We start from the raw sequence: 20,105 nt of genomic DNA, 5'->3' as shown, positions 1-20,105 counted from the left end.
AAAGAAAAATAATTATTTTCTTGTGTTATTTGGATGAAAGAAAATGCAGACTGTATAATGTCATATATCAAATACAAAATAAATATTTATGTATGTGGTTAATGGTAATGATTTAGACTGACGGCCTTTAATTTTTCATTTTTTACAATGCATTGATGACAGTAATAAGCCATGGTACTGTAGAGAGATGAGTCATCCAAATGTGACAGACCTGGAGTGATATCACTGAATGTCTGACACCTCTACACAGTGCGAGCAGTAGCCTTTCAGGAGGTCAGTTGGAGTCAGATGGTGGGAAGGAGACTCTGGGGCAAAAAATTAAGCTTTTCTGGACAGCTGCTGCAATAACGTGAATAGATGTCTTCCCCTCTGCAATTAAACCCTCCCTGATTACGTCTCTCTGGCTATCGATTGGAAACTTTCACTTAATAACCACTAACATGGTCTCTTATCTTAACCCCAAGGTCTAGCCTTCAAGGACTGACTGCGCAGAGATTTATGTTTGCTTCCTTAGTGACTCCTCCGGGGCATTGTGTCATTTCTGTATTCCAAAGTGTGGAGAGGTCTGTTGATTTCTTGTTAAACCACATTATTAAACACTGCGCTTTCCCAGTTTGCAGGTCAAATCTTTTTGCAGAAGTGCAGTGAATAAAGGGATGAGGGAATGTAACTCTATAACTTTCTTTGATTGTCATGGATTATAAGTTAGGTATAGTAAAAAAAAAAAAAAAAACTGCATTAACTGCTGTTAAAAGATTCCACTTATGTAGCTCCAGTTCACTGCTGCTGCTCTGAAAACCACTCCTTATGACTCAAATACATGTTTCACTCAGTAACACTCAGTTCAATGGCTCTCTACATGAAACCTAAACATAGGCTACTTCTGTATGCTTACATTACCATAAAAGGAAAATTGCGCTTTCATGCAACCTGGTTCTTATGTTCTTAGTTTTTACGGTTATAAATAATCCCCCAGGTTAGCTAAAATGTAGCTTATTTGGAAGAGCAAGAATTCAAATGAGTTAAGTATCACCCACTTTTATACAAAGGTCTGGGTGAAAACATGATTCTGATTGGCTGAAGGGTGTCGGTTAAAATCTGTTAATAGACACCTATTAAAGCGAGATTTATACTTGTGCGTCAGCTCTATGCCTACGCTGTAGCCTACGCATGTGGCCTACGCCATTGTGAGCATTTATACAGCGTAATAACATCGTCACATGATGCCTGCCAGCCCTGAAAGAATTTTTCCCATTGACAGTCTGGTGAAAGCAATGTCTGTAAATCATTGGATACATTTTTTGAGCATTGGTCTCTTTCAAAATAAATGCACTACATCAGTACAACACCAACGTTTTTTACCCCTTCAACAACAAATGCACATGGTTACGTTTAGCTCACACTTACACGCGTTTGGGTTTAGGAAACAAGAGGAAAGCAAACACTGGCCTCCCGGGTGAAAGTTGGTGGTTGTTGGACCAATCCACTGATCCACTTGCCTGCTCAAGTTGGACTTTCGCCTCTTTAACTTATGTTGTCCACCCGCCGCATTTTCCCAGTTAAATTAAAACGGTGACTGGCCACGTTGGTGCCTGACGCCGGAAATCACTGACCTAGCGCCGGATTTTGACAACTTCAGAGCGAGACCAGGTTCTATGGACTCATACAGAAGTAATCCCTCTGTATCATGTATGAACCAACAGACATGTGTGGCGGTGTATTTATCTGCAGAGACTCTGTCCTCTGACTGTATTATCTTATTTTCTTTTTTCGGGACATTTATTGGCTTGTAGTTCCCAGCCAATAACAGCGTGCAGGTGAGGTCAGGACTTCATAAAAAGATAATAGCAGCACGTTCCAAAATGAGAATGAATCTGGGATAGGCTTTCACTTTTACTCACGAGCATTGAAGGAGATGGATGGATGAAGAGCATTGGGCTTTGGGAATGGTAGGCGCTGCCAGTTAGCTTAGTTAGCTTGCTTAAGTATTAGCTTTTCCATTGCGACAAACGTAATGCTCCAACAACAGCAGTTGCTTACAGTGAACAAGCAGTGCAGGGTGAACCAAGTTTGAATGTTCTGTTTACAAACAGTAACCAACAGTTCCTGCATCATATAAATCATCTGTTGTACATATGTTAATACATTAACACATAATCTGCTCATAAACTTTGTGCTGTTGTGACACCTACAAATGTATGATCACAACTGTAAAGTTGTTTGATGTATTTATTTGAGAAGAGACTACATGTGAACATGTTTTTACAATTGTTTTGAAGTAGCGCTATTGAAGGTGCAGTTGCTTACTGGCGACACCAGGGGGAGTATCGACCCAGCTGAGCACTAGTTGTAGTTAGGCTGCGGGAGGCTTCCGTACCTCAGACAGAGAAAGGCCTGCTGACTGAACACAGCTGACATCTCCTGTCTCTGCTTTTTATGTAAAACAGGTTAGTAATGTGTGTTTTACTGTAACAAAACACACCTAAGGACTCTTAAATTCTTTCTTGTTTCGTTTTGATTAAGTTTGGGGTGAAAAATAATAGTTTTGGTCGAGTTAAAAACGTAAAAGTTTCCAGCCCACTGCATTGACAGGTTATGCTAGCTCCCCTGTGAACAGTGTAACAAGGTATTGTTCTCTTTTGCCACTGAAGCTCCTTGACATGTGTATGTTACTACAGTTGTTTAAGTGAAGTAATATGGTAAATAGTATGGTTAAACGAGCAAAGTTAATGGTTTGTGGAAAATTATTTGAATGTTTCCAATCATTCATTCAGGTCATGGTAAGATACAATTTGAATGGTACTGGTATGAAGCGGTAACTAAATGTGAATTATAGTGCACTTTAGAGCTGTATTTGGTAACAGATATTTATGTGTAAAGGCAGATTTGAACATTCATAAGCAGTTATGTTTGTTGAGTGGTTTACTTTATCGATCTATGTTTGTTAATGTAAACGTTAAAGTGTGATATTGTGAATATGAAGGAATATCGGGAAGTGGAATACAAAGTTTTGTGAACCGAACAAAGACTGAAACAAAGAGAAGAGAAAAGAGATACATTTTGTTAATAAAGACAGAGAGCGGCCTGCCGAACGAACACAGCTAACGTCTCCTGTCTCTGCTTTTCCTGTGTAAAACAGGACGCCACACCTGTTTCAGGGAACGCAAGATGTGAGGCCTATAACCCTGTATTTAAAACTTGCAGTCACTACGTTAAAAAAGGAATTGCATGAGCAATGCTAACATGTAGACTGAAATGTTGTTTGATAATTGTTCAGTAAGTGATGACATATGCACTCTCCACTGTCGTCTTTACAGTATGGCAAAGATTCCAGAGCATCCACCACAAGCCCCCAGGAACAGAGCTTTGAAGGTAATTTGACATAGTGGCCAGATCATGTAATTATAACTTTTGGGTCCATTACATGATGCTAGCTGGCCCAAAAATTATTTTTCCCATAGACTTACATTATAAAAGACGCACACTGTAATATTTTTTTAGGTACATCAACTTCTCAGTATGAACACTTAAATAGCCTTTATTTAAATAATGATGCCCTAAAAGGTATAAATTTCACTAAGAGCCGAATCCAGAGTTATTTTCCTGCTGTGATTCCTGTGAGTGAGCCTGAGACCAAGCGGTTCGGAGGCAGGGTTAAGGGAAATGCTATTGCATGTAACTTTATACCTGGAAGTTGAACTATCATAGAAATGGACAGGGCCCCGCCTCTTACACTGTATACAGTTCTCTTTATACATTCATGATCTAGTATCATGACTCTCAAGCTGTGATGTTTGGATCCAGCAGTATTGACAGTATTGTTGAGCTGGGCCCTTGCAAAACTACTGTGCTGTGTTGCACATATAGAGCTTCACAGTAGAGTAGCTGGGAAATTGTGTTTTTTCGGAGCGATCGGCAACATTTGACAAAACTGCAGAAACACAGACACTAATATCCAGGTTGAAAATCATTTGATACATGCTTGTAATCTGTGACATTTTGAAATTGAAATCCTCCAGTACTCAGTGCTGACTGAATCTTTCCAAAAAATAAAACACTGATGCACAGGAAGTGATGACTTATTGTCAGCACAAAATAGATAAATAGAACTGTGACAAGAGCAGCGATATTGTCTGAAGCTAAATAAAGAGGCCCACCTACACAAAGTGAGAACTCATCGAAAGAAAATCCACAGACATCACTGTTTTAAAACAGCTCACCACTGACCACTTATGATTTGTATTTTACTTGTCATGTTGATGAATGTGATTTAAGCCAGTATTTACTTTTAATCCTAGCATGATAACAAAATAAGACAGGGAAGGCTAAACTCCTCACAGCCTTTGATAAGCTTGCCATGAAACAATAGAAGCGCAGTCTGGCTTACGAGAGAAAAAAGTCACAATGCGTGTAAATGTTTCCTGGGACAGCTCCAAGCCGCTGTTTGCTCAAAAAGCAACATTGACTTGTATAAAAAATTCACCCTTCACAGCTCACGCCTCTGAATCATACACCTGTTTGGTTTCAGCATGCCAGTCTTCCTCACTCGCTCTCTGCTCAGCCATGTGAACACAGCGCAGGTTGTCCACAGTACTGCCCTCAGGCCCCGCAATGTGTTCATAGCCCGGCTGGCTGGCTGGGTGGGTGCATGCAGGGGAAGAGAGAAGAAGAGAAGGAGGGGGAATTAAATAAATAATAGCATGGCCTTTCTCTGGGTGAGTAAGCAAAGAGGGAAGCAGAGTTTCCAAGTGGCAGACACAGTGCCCTTTTATTTTCCGGAGCTTAGAGCCCATGCTCTTTATGGTAAACACAAAGCTTAAGATGATACAGTATGTTTGCTGAGTGCAGAAAAAGCGCAAAACAAACTGTACGATCAAGGAGAAGATCTACCTCAACTATGGTTTGCATTTATGGAAAAACTAGTGTATGAATTTGAATGTGAAATAAACGCGAAATGGTCATTTAAAGATGTTGAACATAGTGGGGTATTATCTTTTGAACTACATCTTTCAGAGGGATAGATGGTTTGTTTTCTGTTCTCTCTGTCTGGTGTCTGATCTTCGGCTAACTGCTGCATTCATCAAAGGCCTAGTCAGACACACAGAGACAATAGCTAATGAGTAGAAGCTCCCAGTTGGGCTGATCCGGGCTTTGGTGCTCCAGACAATGCAACAACATCTGTGCTGCTGAGTGCTGGTGTGTGCTGACAGAAGCATCCCCAGAGAGAGTGGGGGGTGGTGGTGGTGGTGATGGTGGTGGTGGTGGTGGTGTCTTCACATGTCCTGGACATACAATCCCCCTTACAATCCAAGCCCTCTCATCACCCATCTGTACATGGTCTCAATGCAAGGAGGGGATGGGCGCAGTGAAACGATGATCCATTTCTCACCCAGGTGCACCACTTGCACAAAACGCCAAACACCAACTAAAGGAGCATTTGAAATGTCAACAGTTTTGAGTTACCACTGGAAGAAAGAGAGAGATGATTTTTCCAGAGTGAGGAGGGAGGGGAGGAGGAAACAGGTGTGGACCTCCCTGTGGATAGAGCTCCTCAAGGGGAGGGTTAGCCATGACTGGGGCTGGATGGATACCTCCCCACAGGGAGAGAGGTGCACATAATTCAGGGAGGATGCCGGTCTCTCCCATATACAGAATTAGTTATGTTGAGCGGTGACAGGCCAAGCATGAACAATAAGATCCCTATTCGCGCTGGAGCATTACGTTACAACGTTTAGGGGAGTATCTCATTGTAAACATGCAGGTAGAGATAAAGCAGGTCTAAAAACAGGCACGTCTGCACACTCACTCCCACCAAGGCGGTGACCCATCAGGAGGACAAGGTGTACCTGGTAATTAAAATGCAATCTCTGCTGCTGTGCCCCCTGGAGTGGCAGTGGCAGCGGACTCACCCAGGAGCCTGGGGGCGAGAGGTGCCACCTGCACTGCCACACCACCTGCGCCACCACTGCCTCCCTTCATTAAGCCTGGTATTTATACGAGCGTCTGCCCCCCCCCCCCCCAACAGCCCTGGTCTTCACGGGCCCTGGTAAGGCAGCGCTTTATTAGAATTAATGTGGCACTTCAGAGGAGAGTGTCAGTGTGGCGCGTACCGGGGTGCCAGGAGAAAGAGTCCCCAGCTCTCCTCTGTCACATTGAATAAAGGCGCCACAGCCAGCCCAGAGCTGAGATGAGCGTGGACAGCACATGACAGAACTGTTTTCCAGGGCCAAGGGAAAGCAAAGTATTCTTTATTCAATCTGTTCTCATGTTTACAGGATGAGCTATTATATTGTACATGGAGAAGATCAAAGCCTGGAAGAGAACGTAATAGCGTGAGACAGAACGTTGTGTCAGGCGTTTAACAAAAACCGGACATTCGACAAAGCTCGCCGGAGAACACATGTGACAGTTAAAGAAAATTAATATCAAATGGCCCCTACAGTCGGAAGGTTTAGCGGAGCCTCCCTGTCGTTCTGCTTTGAATGATGTAATTGTCAACGCGATTGGGTCTCGATTTAATACATCACACACATGACACCCAGCTTTCTCACTTTACATGTTGCTTTTTCACCCGTCACAAGCTTTAGAGGGCAGCCAAGACTCTACTTCCTGGGGACTGATGGCGTAAGTATCACATTATAAACCAGCACTTTAATATGGGCCAGTAATTAGAAACCAAAATTAATCTGAAACAAACATGATTTAATAAAGTTCCCACATGAGTCATAGCGCTGTATGTTTGGCAGGATTGTCACAAATACTTTTGCACTTCTTCACACACCAGGAAATAAAACAAAACTGTGGCATTTAGATGCATTTAGCGTCTAATATCTGCACGCAGTGTCACTGCATTTAGGAGGGACTTTGTAAGAGTGTGTTTCAGACGTTGTTAGCAGTGTGTTTGGTCATCTCTGCGAGGATAGATGGAAAAGGAGGGGTGGCTACACTGATGCTACTTGTAGTCGGGCAGCAGGGGAGGGCATTAAAACCTAGTTTGCATCACTCAGCGCCTCCAATTAAACACGAATAACCAGATACAAGTTCCTGTCTTCAGATGTGTTTTATGAGCTCCTGTGCAGCAGGGGAATTCTCCAGAATATACTGTACATCTCCCCGCAGTTTGGCGATCTCTACTGCACGCCTCAGTTCATTAGTGTTAAAAATGGTAAGCATTTTAGAGCCAGATGTACTTTTTTAAGTCTTATTAGCTTCAGATGATGTTGTTTAAGGGGCATGTGAGGCTTCCAATTAAAGCTGTGGAAAACTAAAACAGAAGTTTCTCTAATATTTTTTTTCCTTCCTAGAGTTAGATGCAACTTTTTCTAAGCCATGGGCCTAACTGTTAGCACCCTCCTTATCAAAGGCAGACATCAAAGGACTTCTGCAGCTTCTGCACACACAGCTATATTAATCCTTAAGACAAAATCTCACATGCTGGACTAGAGAAAGGAACAGTTCGATCGCCGTTTGTTGATGTTGTCCATCTTCAAAGTTGCTTGAAGGTAACATAAGTGGAGATGTAAATCTTGGCAATAGAGTGCACATCTCAACTTTCATTCACAAAAACAAAATGTGACTTCATTGCATGTCACGTTAATGTTGCTCAGTTGCTGAAGCTTTGAAAATGTTTTTTAAAATCGGTACTACTTCAGAGCTCTTTAAATTTGTCAGCACGACTTTTGGCCACCTCTACTCTGACCAAGACACAGCTCTTTTGGTGCTCTAATTCTGTGCTGGGCCCATTCTAATGGGTTCATCCTGAGCCACGGCAGAGGCAAAAGCCCTTCAGCATCTCCCAGCACGGGGAGGAGGTGCACTGAGGCCGGGCCATGCTGCACTCCCAATCCCCTTACAGTGCTGTCACTATTCATTCACAGTCTGCCCTTCCTCCTCGCGCCACAACCTCAACAGGGGCATCGCTCATGATAGAAAACAATGAGCATGATTTGTGAACTCTCGCCGTCTTTGTAATTTCATCAGTGTAATGGGATTATATTTCAAATCACCACTCCTTTGTTCATTACACATTTAAACTCCTCTGACAGACAAAAACTTAAATAAAATGTGCATGTCAACCCTGGTTGACTTTGCCTGCTCCCGCACTTGATTAGACAAACAGTGCACCGGGGCTGCGGAACGGGGGGAAATAATGTGCTCATTTATTCATTTTTCAGACAAGTCACAATAGATTTTTAACGACCAGTGTCTGACCTCCCTTAGGTACTTCTTGCTTAGGGGGGTTAATAAAGCTTAACGCTGTGGCGCTCAAGCACCACGGCGAGGAGCAAGCTGAGAAGATGCCTGTGATGAAATAAAGACAGGCCCAAATCAAGAGTCTCCGAATGCCGGCTCCAACCCCAGAGAGAGGAAGAGAAAGAGGGTGTGGGGGTGGGGGTGGCGGTGTTGAGGGGGTGAGGCTGGAGAAAGAGACTGGTATTCCACTTAGATTCCAATTCCACAGGTCTCTGAGGGACAATTAAACCAAGTGAGGAAGAAGTACTCTCTTTTCTCAATGCACTGGGGCGTGCATATTAGACGCCGCAACCATGGTGATACACTCACACACAGAAGAGTCTGCCAAGATTTAAACTGGGAAGCTTGTAAAAGCTGCTCTGAAAACTTCACGTTGACATTTTAGAACACAGAGAGATCTCTCTGAATAGTCCTCAGATTTAATGTCAGAGCCGCACAGTTAAAGGATCTCCTCTGAGTCATGGCAACATTAAAAAGAAATGTGTGTTTGCGAATCAAGAAATTGCGTAATTCCTGGAGTTTTAAGTTGCATGTTTGCGAGCCTTATTAAGCACGCATCCAGGCGGCTTTAGATGTGGTGTGTCTGGGGAAAATGTCAAAAGTTTGGGCTCACCAAACACACACACACACATGCACACACAGCGAGAGAGAGGGAGCCTGTGCAGATGTGCTGCCACTAGACATCCATCTTGTTTTGCTGCTTAGCTCAGTGCTCTATTTGTCTGAATCTATGTCATTTTAGCTCACTCAGGTCAACGGCAATTCAACCTCCTCTTTCGTCTGAGGCACTTCAGAATCATAATGTGATGCATGTGGGATAGGAACCTGCTAAACACAGTCCCTGTCACTGCTCAGACATTGCTGGATATAAATGATATACGCCCTGTGCCTGCCTTCCCCATTCGGAGCCACACTACATCCTGTCTCCACCTGTCCATGATCACTACTTTGTGCAAACGTTCTCTCCCACACCCTCTCAGGTACTGTTCGTGATGTGTCACGGCATTAGACTATAATCACACCTCCAGAAACGGCAGGGAAAAAAATAACTCTCAGTGATCTGGAAGAAGAAATAGTAACAAAAGGATTTGTTCAGAACAGTCAATATTTCATACTTTTTCTGGGCTGAGCCTTGTTTCTCTCCTTTTAGTTGGTGCAGCTCTCTGCTGGGCGCCTCTTGGGAGCGGAGGAAATTACATCCTACCTGATAATTAGCAAAGTTCAGAGCAAACTAAAATCTGCCCCACTCTCTTAGCTCCCCACCACTGGCAGCTTTCTCTTAGCAACTAATTAAGTCCGCCTCTGAGGTTTTCAGACAGCAATGGTGCTGGATGCTGCAACAGCAAAAAAAAAAAAAAAAGAAGAATTAAAAAAAAGGGGGGAGAAGGATGGAAATGAAGAGTGAGAGTTCATTTTTTATTATGTTTTTCTGTTTCATCTTTTTATACTGACAAATAAAATATGACAATGGTATTCCTGGAGGGAGTATTATTATTTCACACATGGATGCATTCTTCAAATAGAAATAACAGTGTTGGCCGCCATTACGCACGGTAGCAAATAGCGAAGCGCCCTCTGTCCATAATGTTCTTTAATTATTATAATGTCATCATCCATATCCGGCAATGTTGCATGAAAAAGAAACAGCAGAGCACACCGGGTATTAAATGCAAATCACTAATCTCCACACAGTTGAATGAAATCACACCACACAGACAGCATTATTAGTGATGTTATCGTCACTGTTGCAAATCACACTGGAGACTTCTTATATGAGACTTATAGAAATGGGGTTTGATGCATGTGTTTTTAGCTCCACATTATTCATTTGTGGTTTAAATAGCCTAATAAGCCTCATCATTTTTTATGAGTTGTCCCGTTCATTTTTAAAACTAAGAGAGGTGTTGGCAGGGCGAGCAAGGAGAACAAATACGAATTTGTAAGAAAGTCCGTGATTCAACGACCAAAAATAGCTAATTGTAATCTGTCATAAACCTTGAGTTAAACACTTGAATACAAGTTGCTCATTAGAGACGCTTGAGCCACTGGGCCGCTGATGACTAGCAGTGTAAATGGAGTTGGTTTTAAAAGGCAACTCCAACAGCCTCCTTGATAAGGCTCTTGGTTGCACTGAGACTGTTTGTGATGTGCAATCCATGAGAGACGGAGGAAGCAGGCAGGCAGGCAGTCATTATTTTCTCCACAATTACCTGAAGTCCTTGATAACGAGCAAAAAAAAATGCCATATAATTAGAAAAACACCAGCAACACCATTATTGTCAAGAGAACACAACAGTATAATGAAGCAATTATAAATGAGCAGCTTTGTGCTTGTCATTAATTTCTGCTTTTAAGGATGTGGAGATGAAGCATGGCTAAACGTCAGAGGGAGCTGAGAGGATGTTTAGGTGGGTTAGGCTACGAGGAGGAGAGCACTCTGGGGTGTTTTGTGTGTGCGTGTGTGTGTGTGTGTGTGTGTGTGTGTGTGTGTGTGTGTGTGTGTGTGTGTGTGTGAGGGGCTGCGGCAGAGACAGAACTGCTGGTGATGAGTCCACCAAGTCTCAGCGTGGACAAAATGTCCACAGGGGGACACTTTAAACACGTTATAATAACCTTCTATCATGCGAGTGCAGCTTAAGCTTTCAGTCTGAAATGTGTGTTTACAAATATGCACAGATGAGGACACGCAGGTTCCACTGCGGCCACAGACGGCCAGATATCATCACACCGCATTCAAGTTGTTTATTTTGCATCAAGTGGAAGATGCTCGGTTGCCAAATGAAAGATAATGAGGAAAAGTACATGCTGGGTGAGGAGCTTGCCCTTTTCACATATCATCACAGAGATTGATCTCTCCTTCCCTTCCCCTCACTCGCATCCGGTCTCAATTGAGAGATACTACATTTGAAATTCATGCATATTTTCCTTTGAAATGTATACTGTGCTCCTGATGCAGCCGCGCAATTAGGTAACATGTTGCATTTCATTAAAAAAATTTCCTCCCGACCACTGAGTGGATTAGAGACGCGTTTTTTTTATTAATGAGCCTTTTCCCCCTCTTTGATTTCTCCACGTATTGAAATGAGTGGAGACAAGCTGGAATCCTAGTTTCCTCCTGATGTGTCAGGGCTACTGTGAGCTCAGTTGTTTGCCATCTCAAAGGCATCACACAGTCAAAAAAACAAAAAAAAAGAAAGGTGAGCAAATAAGAAAGACAGTGAATGAGTGAAGTCACTCCACTTGGTATACACTGAGAGTGCAACTCCAAAGCATTGTCCTCCTCAGTTAGAAATGCCATCTTATTAACACATCCTACAGCACACTTCATCACATTGTCTTGAGAAGGCAATTGTATGGAAGGGGCAATTAGGACAGAGAAGCTGTGAGGTTGCCATTATTTTAGAATTTAATGACCATGCAATACGGAGCTAGATGTAGAAATGAGGGCTACAATACTACAATTATGCATAATCTGGCAGATCTTACCGCACCCCCCACACTCCTCTTCCTTTCGCCTTGAATAAATTTACATGGAAATGCATCTCTGCCTAATTTATTCAGAAAAATTAGAATATACATTACAAATATTTCCATAGACGACATCGGCAACATGCGGTTGGGAATTTAATGACTTATTTCTTTGTATTCATGCTTATGGATTAGATCGGGAGAGGGCACCCTCCCCAGGCAGTTTTTTTTTTTTTTCTGAAAGAAAACATAAATAATTAAACACAGGTGTATATATTGATATTTATATTCACCTTTCATTTTCTCCCAGCTGCTGTGCCATTCATTGTATGGGAAAGGGAAGCTTAAGAGAGAGAGAGAATACACACTGAGGAAATGTGTGCTCTGTATGTGTGAGTGTGTATATATGTGCTGTGAAAACCAAGTGTGTGTGCCACTTGTAGTGGCAAGATGCATGACTCTGGACACAACCCAAAAGCAGAGATTATTGACATGGATGCTCCACCATTAATAAGCCGGCGTATCCTTTGTGTTCGGGGTCGCCATTGCTGCAGTTAACTATAACTTGTCAAGGCTGCTCCAGCCGCACAATGCGTACCTCATGCATCTCCTGTCAGCAGGCATAATTCCTGGATGCTGGCACGCCGCTGATTTCTGCATAAGTGATGCGAGCCTTCTAGTAGAGTTAGGAGCACGAGTCTTTTGCCATTGAGAGATGTTCATCATTCTTGATCTGGCTCTGTCAAGACCTGGTGTTTTAGTGCCTCTCACGATTAGGCAGAATTGACAGGCCAAGAAGGCAGTGAATAGCAAAAATGTGTGGAACTAAGGGGGTGTGGTGTAGGCTGTAGGGTGAAGTGGAGTGTGGCCGCCATTTAATCTGCAATTTATCAGTTTAGGCTGCACCATGTAACATCAGGGAGATTACATTCCAGAGAGAAGGAGCTCTATCTCTCCTCCATCCCCTCCTCCTCCCCTATCTCCTCTCAAATGCCTCCTAATGTCGTCTGACGGCAGAACGCCGAGGACAAAGAGAGAGGACTGTCTTTATTGTCACCATTATTGTTTCTGAAACCCTTAATTAATATATAGCATTGTGGACTCCTCTGTGAGTAAGCAATGAAGTGCCGGTGACAGAGAGACGGAGCATAAGAGGTTTGCTGCAGCGAGACAGGCTGCATCTTTTATAGAGGCCGTTTGTCATAAAGAAAAAAGTTGGGGCCGGATTTAACATGCACAAGCACACAGACTGCACATAGATTCAAACACACACACACACACACACACACACACACACACACACACGCCGCCATTGATGTCTGCACATGACCTCTGACAACACTGATCACATTGGGCCAATAAATGCTTAATTGCCATTTTTCCGTTGGGCTGCTTTATTGATGTCATTTCAAAAGTGATTAATATGAACTGTTAACTAGCTGTTGCATTTAGCACTAAACAAAACTGAGCTGGCATGGTGAATTGTATTGATTTCTGTATTATTTTATATTTCTAACAATGTGGGGAGATAAAATTCAGTCCAAAATGTGCTGTTATCAAGGGCGCAGGTTTTGTTTCAAGACTGGAGGGGACACATATGAAACAGGGGTGTGGGGGGAACTTAATTTCCTGCAAACAAATGATTTTTTTTTATTTATTTACATGTGCCTCTGCTGCATCAATTTATGGTGTAAACATCTTTGATTTTGTCAAAATAAAAGCCCTCTGCTACTTTCATTCTTATAATGCACATGTTCTAAATATTTAGGGGCGTGTCCCATGGGGCCCCCTGAAATCTATGCCTATGATTTTTGGGCTTCAGTGTCAACCTACAGTGACATTATACTATATGTCTTTGCAACTTGAGGTCAGTGCATCTTAAGTAAAATGTTCTGGACCCAAGTATCAGTGTATCAATGCTCTCTTTTTAGGAAATCAAACATTTTTGCATTTTGTCCTAATCAACAGGACACTGGTGTTTTTTTAATTTTATTTTTAATATTTACACAAATATCATAGTCAAATGTATCCAAAATATTTTCTCACCATTTGCGCTCCTTGCACACTCTCCACGGTGTTTAAAAGGGCCACTAACAAGGTCACTAACTCTATTAATATACACTTGTGGAGTATACCAACAGCATGCTTAGCACTCCGGTTTTTATCTCTCATTCTGGGAGGGCAGAAACAGAAATATGAAGACACTGGCTTACAGGAAGGAAACCCATGGCAGCCTGATATTAAAATGGTTCAGGAGTCAAGTAGAACAAGTCAAGTAGCTGCGGGGCAAACAAAAGAGAGAGAAAGAGGAGGGAAAGAACAGGTCATTCTTAAAAGCTAATGGACTGTCAATGGTCATATTGCATTATATCGAATATTATAAAATGTGTTTGCTTCACGTGACGACCGCGCTGTTAATCATCGGCTTTCTATTATTTAACCAAGATTATTGACTTCCAGTAAAAAGAAACAAAATTTAATTTAATTTGCATATGTTCATCACTACAGCAGTGAGTTTCCAATGACAATATTGTTTTTCTTTCAAAAACTGGTTTCAGATTTTCAGTTTCTAAAATCACACAACCCTCCACACATTCTGTTTTACATCTTTTCCCTACATCTCGGTAACCTTTCCAGCGTGGAGTCCGTCTACCAGCTGCTGACATCAGAGCTCGCCACCGCTGCAGCATACAGTGCTGTCCACCAGATGGACTGTAGCCTGAACACCAGGCCATGCAGGGCTCATACAAAACACACTCCTGTGCCTGGACGTACTGAAAAAGCAGCCACTTGTGCAGCGATATACACTCAACTCTCGATTAGGTATTTGTGCATTTAAAACCCAGTGGATACACAGTGCACACACACACATTGGTGCAATTTATTGCTTCATGATCCCCAATAAAGCAGCCTTTATTAAGCGAGCCTGTATCCCAGGGGTTATTTTCCAGACATTCCCTGGAGGAAGTATGACCCACTACACTTATCTGCACAGCCTCTCTCCAGCGACAGAGAGCTTGATCCATCCTGAAAGGGGGATTGAACTCTCACAAGATGAAGACATGACATCTTCAGCTTACTTGATGTCAATGATAGGACAGCTCACTTGTAGATCGGGCATGTTGCCAGCCAGCTCTCCCTGGGTCCTGAACGCTGCCTCTGAACAGAGGCCAACGACACAGATGACATCCGGGGAAGCCCGTCACCTGTTGCTTAAGGATAGAATAATCAAAGTGGGTCATACCGGGACGCTGGCCTCACAGTGTGCGCAAGGGCTGATGTGTTCATCTGATTCATGTGTGTGTGTGTGTGTGTGTGTGTGTGTGTGTGTGTGTTTCCTAGACTTGTCAGGGCAGCAGTCAGAGCTGAGCCCTGAAATCCACCCCAGTGACAGAGATCATCAGCATCAGCAGCAGATCTTCAGCCTAGATCATGTTCACAATGAGAGCTGTGCCAGGCAGTGACACCACAGCACTGTCCAGTTGTACAAAAAAATGCTGCCTGCCAACACATTTATGAAAATGGATTTAAAGAGGTCCAAATCAGCAAATGAGTATTATGCAATATGAGCATTTCTCAAGGCAATAACAAAGGTCATTTTAATATAAACAAATAACTTTATTGATTTACATGCATGCAGGTAAAATACATGTTATTGTTGCCCTTGAGGGATTTTTTTTTTCCCTTACGATCCACGCTTGACACATCCCTAACAATATTGCTTAATTGCAACCTCAATGAAACACGCGCGCTCAATCAGGGAGGGAGTTTACTGTCGAATTTATGGAAATGCATGAAAGAGGCCTGTGTTAGTTGTAGGGTACACCTGCACTTGTCAAGGTACTCAAGTACGCCGGGTAATTGGCTGTTGATTGCTGCCATTAACATGTGATGGCTAAGTGCATCTAATTCCTGTTCTATTTCCACGGTTCAATTTGATGTCACCACCCACTCTTTCTCTCACAGGTGATTAGCTGTGCATGTGGAAATTGTTCTTTTTCTAATGATATAAGCACAATATAAGGAAAGGAGTGGTAGCCTCAGAAGCACCATTGTAACTGACACCTTTGCTTAATTGATATCCTTTGTGGTGAGCAGTAAAGGAAAACACGGGGAATGTCATTTATTACTACGTCTCCTATTTTAGACTGAACCCACCGGGTTTAACGCCACAATAAAAGTGCAAAGGGATGCAATAAGCCTAGCGCACATATCTGTCCTTTGGAATGATGTTATAACATGTTTGGGTCACAGGACTCACTATAGCAGCCTCCTAATGAAGCAGATCTTTGCTGTTATTTGTTACAAGACACAAATCTCCTTTGTCTTTGCAGTTTAAGCTGAAATTATTAGAGAATGGTGCCCACTTTTACTATTTGCATCTCTTACAGTAGCACCACCCCAGGGCACAGAGACTTGGTATCCCTTTGAGTTTTAATCTCCTCCTCTGCCTGCATCCTTGCGGCTATTTCATTTAAGTTTTAATATGTGTATTTGACATTTTTGTTCATTTGCCCCCCCTCCTCCTCCCCCCCACACTTAATTTAATTGACGTGCTGCTGCCTTGTGTTGTTTATTCTGTCCTTTGTGGAGATTTCCCGCCACAGCCCGCAGATTAGTCCCAACGAGATATGTACATATGGACCTGCGCCGTGCAGCGTGTGCGCGTGAGGGGCGGAAACAGGGCGCGCGCTTGTGTGATGATACTTTTCACATCATAAGAAAATAGCACGCGGAGCCGTCATTAAAATACCATTTTAAAGAGGCAAGTAATAAAAAGTATTAGACTTTTTCGCCTGTGCATTTGGCTTAAAGTGTTTTATATGTCTGCCCTGCTACCATTTAGATAATAATGATAATAATAATATTTTTTTATTTGACGAATGTCCACAATGAACAAAACAGATCCAGTTCCAGACAGCGAGTCCCATTGGTTTTAAATGTCAAGCCGTCGTGCCCCGTGGTGTTCTTTGTCTGAGCCGCTCTCAGATCAGATCTACACACCGTCGTCGGGAATGGTGCGTCTGCCATCTGCAGGACACGGAGGGAGAAACACACACATGTACAGTGGGCAGCATGTACATGTACTGTCACCGAGGATACCAGGGCTGATGTTGTTCCTGCAGCTGCATGGTCTTATGGTTTATATGGAAATCCGGGATCCCTGCTTTAAATACATAAAGCCTAATGCCTCCTTGCATGGGCGTAGATATCAGGGGGGTATGTGGGGGACATGTCCCTCTCTGTATGTAGAACATGTGCATTCGTCCCCCACAATAGATTAAAAAAAGAAAGTAGCAGTGGAGTTTTATTCTGACAAGATTTAAGACATTTATACCATAAATTGATACAGAAAAAAATCACCAAATAAATGTTAAATGCTCAGAAATATTCTGGTGGCGGACCCCCAAACCCTGATTCATATGCGTGTGGCGCCCCTGCATAGTAAAAATGAAACCTACACACTTTGGAAAAACAAAAATATTAATATTCCAGATATAGTTACACGTGATATATAATGGTGTACTTCAGGTCATGCTTGGACCACTTCACTTTTACAGATCTGTTGCCGAATTTTAAATTTGCCTATGGATTATTTTTCAATTGTTAACAGCAATTGTTATTCTACTGTAAAATCTACTGTTCACCAAAGTCACATTGCTGTATAAAGTTAGTGGGAGCTCTATAACGAGGCCTACAGGAAGTCAGTATGTGTGATTTCATGATATCATCTTGTCCGATGCTGAGCTGCTGTATGATACAGTCACTGTTCCCCCTCAGCCAGGAAATACCAGACCAACATGTGAAGTCATGCACGAGTCCCGCTGGACTGATCATCTGTCACTCCACAGCCATCTGGGTGAGACCTCAGGCCTGTTTATGTCTTCAAGCAACCGAACAACATCGATATAAGACTCAGATGAGTCCTCTTCACTTGATCCATCTGCCATCACCTGTAAAACAAACTCTGCACCGATACCTCGTCTAATTTGGGAATAATGTTACACCTCACGTGTGTGTGATGTCTGCGCACAGCTTCGTGTTGCCTCGAGTTCACTCGTGAGTAAAGTATGAGCCAATAATAACGCAGCATGTGGAGCAGCGTAAGACAAAAACAAAACCAAGCCTCCTTGTATCTCATATCAGTTAAGTGCCACATAGTCAAAAGATCCAATCTCCAAATCTGGCCTATCTAGCCAATGGCTTATGCAACTAATTAACTTCACACACCAAAATTTGAATTTAAATTAACAATTGCGAGATATCATCAGGGGACACAAAGCACCCCACGAAGAAGTTTATGATGAAAAAAAGATGAGTATTAGAGGAGGCAATCGGTGAAGTAAGGAGGGCTTTTAGATGAGGGGATATCTCCAATTACAATCCACCGTACACTTGTCAGCAGTAATGAAATGTTTGCTGAGAGGTTGCTATTTGTGGCTGCTAGATTGGATGATGCTGCTCCACTGCCCCCACTAACAATTATATTCCACGCATAAATTTCCCCGCCATCTCTCCTATTGTGTGAACTGTCGGCCAGATATACCTACAACTATCCAAGAAGTCACGGAATAATGAAACACTATTGTGTACAGCAGGTATGACATTCTCCCGCTGCAGTGGAAATGTATCTCAAGAGAGAAGAAGAAGGAAAAAAAGGAAAAACTTCTGCTTCTTTTATTGTTTTTAAAGAATTACATAATGCATTAATCACAGTAAAGACAAACCGGCTTTCCCCGCATGTCATAATTGTGCAAGCTTACAATTAAATGTAAAATTAGATGTAAGATGTAAAACTCTTTTTATTTTTTCTCTGCTCAGCTTTTCAACTCAATTGCACAGGGAGCAGAGCAGTAAAGCTTTGAAGAACAGACACACTCTTCAGTCCGTTAGCTTGGCACCACTGCCCAGTGGTTTGCATACAATCAGAGCTAAAGTTACAGTTGCTATCACAGTCATATGTACACTTGTGGAAATAATCTGCTGTTTTGATCACTGCTCCGCTGGGGTCATCTGTAGCTGCTGCGAGCGGCTGAAACATAAGCCAGGTCCAAATAATTTCATCAGATTTGTGCAGTATGTATTTCCAATTAAAGTGACATCACATAAACCTAATTAGTATAGATGCAACCTGCAACTTGATTTTCCAGTGCATGGTTTTCTCATCAAATTGATTACAGAGACTGCGAGGAAGTGTACTGCACATACGAATCTGGTGCTACTGTAGGTGGATATAAAAATGCATTTGTGATGTTGCACCTAAAAAGAGCAACAGTCGGGCGTTTAACTCTGGCTACTGCGACGTAATTCTAATCACAATATGTTAATGTTAAATGACTGCAAAGGCCAGAAGTAATGACATTTCAAAAATGCCCTGCTCCCTGTCAATTCTCAGGAAAACACATCTGTTTTGTGCAAAATAAATCATCGAGTTCTGATATGCAAGTATCATGGACACAAAGAGAAGCTTTGCATCCTCTTGCAGGTTCAATTACTGGCCTGTAGGCAGATGCTAATCCTATTCTACGGTTTTATCATGATTGAGAATGTACAGACCATTCAATGACTTCATGCAAGAGGAGGCAGAGGGTCAACCAATCACACGATCGTCTCACACGCACTCACTAGATAAAAACCACACTCACATACTACACCAACCACTTTAGCATAAACTGCAAGTCAGTAACAAGTCAATAGAGTTGATTATTTGCTCTTCTATCCTACTGTGTATTGTGCGGTCAGGACAGTCGCCGTGAAAAGTAATGGATTATCGAAAACTATAATACACGTGGCACATCTGTGCACAAAAATGAAGCAGAGGATTTCAAGAGAGGAGAGGGGTTTTAGTCATTTCTGGATAATTAAAGACATGCTTGGACTATATTTGGAAAGATACAATGACACTGGGATATCACAGCACGCCAAATTGGGGAGAGAACAAAAAATAATAATAAGTGCACATAAACACGAGTCCCTTTCTTGAACTTATGAGGAGGTAGAGAGCTAATATCCAATAGTTCACTAGTCGGCCCATGCGGACACATGTGGCATCTCAGGTATAAGATTAGAAACTAAAATGTCTTTGTTTGCTAACAAAGGCTTGTGTTAATTAAGGGTGACGTGAACGAAACGAGCATCACAGCAGGTCAATATCCGACTCTTCCCTCCATTCCCCTCACTGTTTTATGATTTCTTAGCAGTGCAAAATAATGATCCAGTACTCTGTTGTCAACCAATGCAGGACAGTCGTAATCAGGCTCATTGGTTTTCAACTCTGAGGTAGGATCTAGAATACCAAAGGGGATATTTGTTCAAACTCAAGTGCATTAAAGGGACTGAGCCGTGACAATCAGTGATGTGGAGATGCTCACGTTCCTGCAGCG

The 20,105-nt window shown here is 42.4% G+C and overlaps 1 long non-coding RNA gene across 1 annotated transcript; it reads left to right on the top strand.

Moving 5' to 3' along the window:
- Positions 1 to 2,391: 2,391 nt before the first annotated feature.
- Positions 2,392 to 17,617, top strand: LOC144464292 (uncharacterized). The gene is made up of 3 exons (XR_013492050.1): positions 2,392 to 2,447; positions 3,318 to 3,372; positions 17,503 to 17,617. It is a non-coding gene; the product is annotated as an uncharacterized LOC144464292 (long non-coding RNA).
- The last annotated feature ends 2,488 nt before the right edge of the window (positions 17,618 to 20,105 follow it).

Source organism: Epinephelus lanceolatus, chromosome 9 (assembly GCF_041903045.1).
Source record: "Epinephelus lanceolatus isolate andai-2023 chromosome 9, ASM4190304v1, whole genome shotgun sequence".
NCBI lineage: Eukaryota > Metazoa > Chordata > Actinopteri > Perciformes > Serranidae > Epinephelus > Epinephelus lanceolatus.
Note: the sequence above shows the minus strand (reverse complement) of the source record. Positions and strands in the feature narration are given on the sequence as shown.